Source organism: Gossypium hirsutum, chromosome A13, assembly GCF_007990345.1.
Source record: "Gossypium hirsutum isolate 1008001.06 chromosome A13, Gossypium_hirsutum_v2.1, whole genome shotgun sequence".
Classification (NCBI taxonomy): Eukaryota; Viridiplantae; Streptophyta; class Magnoliopsida; order Malvales; family Malvaceae; genus Gossypium; species Gossypium hirsutum.
The window spans coordinates 97035418-97040303 of NC_053436.1; the positions used below are offsets into that span (position 1 = coordinate 97035418).

Genomic DNA, 4886 nt, shown 5'->3' on the forward strand with positions numbered 1-4886 from the left:
AACCTTAAACCCCAAACTCGAATCATGAATTATGAACCTTAAAACCAAACCCCCAAACCCCCAAACTTAAACCTCAAACTCGAATATTAAACCCCAAACACTAAACCCAAACCTTGAATCCTAAATCTTGAACGTTGAAAGGGTTTAGGGTTTATGTCTGAGTTTATAGTTCAGGGTTTAGGGTCAAGATTCAAAGTTCTAGGTTTGAGATTCAGTGTAAAAAAATTACTAAATTTATGTGTCAAGAATATTAAAAAAATTACTGAAACATAATTAAATAATTAAAAATGGAGTATAAATAATATGATGGGAAAGCTACATAAAATAATATCTCCACTTTGGGTCCATGATCTAATTTGTTTGAGTGACTTCATCTTAAAGAATCCAACATCAAATAAGAAACTGCCATGCTAATTTTTCTCATTATCATGCTTAAACTTGGTTGTATCAAATCCTCTTGTAGTATCATATTATTGGTGGTGTCGAACTTTTGATCCACTAATTGATGGTATTTGATCCACTAACGAAATCGTATCAAGAATTTGTTTTTTTGGAGAAATTAAACAGAAACTTGAGTTTCTTTGACATTCTCTTCTGAAACCTCATATTTTGTCCATTTTCTATAAAATGTAATCAACACAAGGGTGCAAGCTTGACAAGATAGACCACAAATTAAGCCTATCCATAAACCCTAATCACAAAGAAATAATAATAATTAGTGGGACAACAAATTAATTTTTTTTATAAAACTCCACTAACATTATTAAAACAATAGACATTATTATTTTTACATTATATATAAAAATTTTATTTAATTAATAATTTTAAAGAAAATGAAATTATTGAAGAAATAAAACGTAAAAATGATTGTTTATAAAAAAAATTGCATAGAAATTCTTTCAATTATTTTTTTATTCTATTTCTTTTATAAAATAACTTATTTTTTAAAAAACAATAATATATATTTCAAATCCAATAATTTTAATTAATATACCAAACAAATTTTAAATTTTATATCCAATATTTATTTTTTCAACACTTAATTTTTTAATTTATCAAACAACATTTTATTATAAAAAATAATTATGTATTTTTATTCATTTGATCGGATAAAAAATTATTTAATTGTAATTTTAAATGTTAATGGAGAAAAATGGTTTGTCAATCATTTATCAAAAAAGGGTTTTCCGTATTGAGATTCATAATTTCCTCACCTTAACATGCAGCTTAAATTTGAAACTGAGAACACTCGCAATTGGCATGCCAATGAAATAGAAAGCGCCGAAATTCACCAATACAGCCAAGCGTTGCCAACCACATCCTCTAGCAACCCCTGCAACACCACATGATGAATGGTTTTAAGTTAGAATCGATCATTTCAAAATGTAAATATGAATTGTCGAACATAATCCAAACCTGATAATACGCCTTGTATGGCATCAATCACTATAGGAACAATGAGCAAAGAATCGATCATTTCAAAATGTAAATATGAATTGTCGAACATAATCCAAACCTGATAATACGCCTTGTATGGCATCAATCACTATAGAAACGATGAGCAACGGTGTCAACTGTGCAAATTTTTTTATAATGAATGGCTATCACTGAAGAAACCAGGCCTGATATCATGTCCCAAGGCTATGGTTAGAACAACTACGAGCGCAAGAAGGATGGAGAGCTTGAGAGTGACTGTCATGGCATGTTTTGCCCGGTTTGGATTTCCTGCCCCCAATTCATTCGACACTCTTGTGCTGGGAAAAAGCACAACCTTATCTCAATATATATTTTATAATGCCATCTTAAAGGTTTGAATCTGTATCTTTCCATAAAAATGTAATATGCCTTACTATTCCAGTTAGCATTTGTTGGGAATACTAAATATTTTGATATGGACACATGAATAAAATCTTATTGATTTTCAAAGTAAATGAAAATTTTGAAAATAAAATTAAATAGGTTAAACTCTGCTGTTAGTCTCTATATTTTACGAACATTGTGGATAATTTTTACACTTTAATTTGATCAAATTTAGTCTCTATACTTTTTGAATTGACCAAATTGACCAATTTTGGTCTCAGTTGTAGATCTAATCTATATTCTCTAATAAAATCAATTTAAGTTCCTATAATTTTGAATTTTGAAATTTCAGTTTTAATGTAAATGATATTCGTTAATCCATTAACTAGAGTTTTAATGAAAAATATGTTAAAATAATAAGCTAGCATAACATTACATACATGTTTGTCGTGTCAGATTTTGGAAATAGTAGCACTTTACTTAATGAATTTAACAATTATCATTTAGGGAGAGTTAAAATTAAAAAATCTGAAATGAACAGGGACTAAAAATGAACGAATTAAAATATAAGGATTAAATCCACAATTTTCATAAAGTATAAGGACTAAAAACAAAATTCAACCAGTTAAATATAATTACGTGAGGTATATATTTCTATCCAAATTCGAATAACAGAGATGAAAATTGGTGAAAAAGCTAACCTTCCAGCAGCACTAAGGCCGTATGTGATCATGTAGGCAATGTTTTCTGTATTCACACTGGAGGAGATGATACAAAAACAAAACTAAAGCTCGGTAAAAATCGATAAGAAAATATATGATTAAAAAAAAAAAAAGAGATAAGAAAAATGCTACCATATTGCAATCAATGAAGTTGTTATTTTTGAATTCGGCATCAGACCAGCTAAGAACACAAGAATCTCTAATGCCCAGAACTCCAAACTAGCACAACATATGATCAATAGTAGTGTTAAACTCATACTAATAGTTTTAAGGAAAATGAAGGGTTAAATAAATACTCACCAAACCATTGCCGCAGATGGAAGGGCTAATTTGGAGTTCCGTATGATATAACGAAATGATTCTAAAGAGAATCCGGTCCATGTGTTCTGAAATTTGTTGGCGAAAAGAACATATAGAGCTAATAAAAGAAATGATATCCATATTGAAATTGAAGCCGCCATAGGAGCACCTTTGTAAGCAACACTTGTCCTGTTTACCAAACCGTAAACAATCCCGAAATGCATAACCAAAGGAACGGCAGAAAACACGACCAAAGGTATAACAACGCTTTGTGTCTGAAGAAACCTCAATATGTTTTGCAGAAAACCATAAGCAAATAAACCAGGAATCAAGTACTTGATGTAAACAGCAGCAGCTCTCGAGATTTCAGGATCTTGATGAAGCAAAACAAGGATTGGCTCAGTGAAGGACCATAAAACCGATATGATAATCGAGAAAAGGAGGAAATAATGCAAGAAGCTTGAAGGTAAATCCCCAACATTTTGTACATTTTTGCACCAAATCCTTGACCACAAAGGGTCTCCAATGCTCCACTTAAGCCTGTCTGATTTCACAAAAATTTTGAGACGAGAACATGAAAAAGCAGATTAAGATTTAAACTAAGAGTTTACCATGAAAGCAAAACCAGTAACAGTGGCCCACGAATTGGCAAGTGTTGAACCAGCAAGCTCGACCTCACCAAGGTGGCCAGCAAACATGACAGAAACCATAGTAATTGAGAAGTAAAAAACATTGGATAACACCATTGGCACTGCAAACATTATTTGAGTCTTAGCCTCTCCTAAATCCACGACTTTTTTCCAACACCCTCCATTGGTTCCTTCTGGTCTACAGCCATTAGCACCCTCTACATTCAATGGACTTGCCATTATTGTAGATTTAAATGGAAAGCTTATCTCGCTTCTCAGAGATGGTGTTCATTACATACTGTATTATAGCACATCCAATGTTGCGAGTTTTACATTTTGGTCCTTATAGATTGTTTTAACCATTTTTTTTTCTAATAAAACTTCTCCCTTAATTAATTTCTTTTCTTTTTATTTTTGTTCTTCAGTGTTTTATCAAGTTTTAGATTAATTTTTTATTAGATGTTTAAATAATGAGACACAAAATTGTAAAAATTTTCACATTGATATGCATTATTTTTTCAGTTTAAGAAATAAATTTAATCGTCTTATTAACATAAAGTAAAAAAGAATATATTAATTTAATATTATATAACATACAATTAAAAAATCGATATAATTTATAATTACTGTAATAAATCTATTGAAAAATAAATTAATTTAATTAAATGAATGATTGATTAAATTTAAACCATGCACACAATTCGATAGCTAAATACTCAAATTTATTTTGTACTGATGTAAGGTAGGATAATTTATGGTGGCTTCAAATTACAATATTGTTTTGGTTGCCTGCGTCTCAACTTTGACTCTTTGACCCTTCGGGATTTGTGAGACCAAACCTTTTTTATATATTTTAAAACATAAGTATTTATTGAAAGGCGCCACCGTTTCCTCAATCAACAAAGCAGATAAGTTTTCTATAATAATTTAACATTGAGTTGATTATTGCAAATTAAAATATTATTTAAATTTTTATAAATTTTTTACATTTAAAATTTAGTTTTTTTAAGAATTTAATATCTTTAAATATAAAAAATCAGTTATTTTTATCATTATAAAAATTTTATATTAAATTTTCCAATGTCATTTTGAAGTTAAAAAGGTATTCATATAATACTTATAAAAAAAATATTTTCAGAATATTTTTTTTAAAACATCTATTCAAATTTGTAATAAACTTAATAGTTTTTTATATTAAGTGATCAACAATTTTTTTAAAAAATATTATATTAAGTAAAAAATTAAAATAATTATAAAATACATTAAAAATATTAAATGATGAAAGGTTGAAGAGTAATTTGGACACATTTACAAATCGAGGGAGTAAATGTTAAAATAAATGTAGATATAATATAAATAACAAGTAGTGGAGTGAGTAGTTTGAAAGAGAATGCACCCAAAGTCAAAGTAGAATACCAAATTAATTTCCTCTCTC

The 4886-nt window shown here is 28.8% G+C and overlaps 1 pseudogene; it reads right to left on the reverse strand.

The window, feature by feature from the left end:
• Positions 1-349: 349 nt before the first annotated feature.
• On the reverse strand, positions 350-3709 carry LOC107894388 (protein DETOXIFICATION 18-like; annotated as a pseudogene).
• Between the last annotated feature and the right edge of the window lie 1177 nt (positions 3710-4886).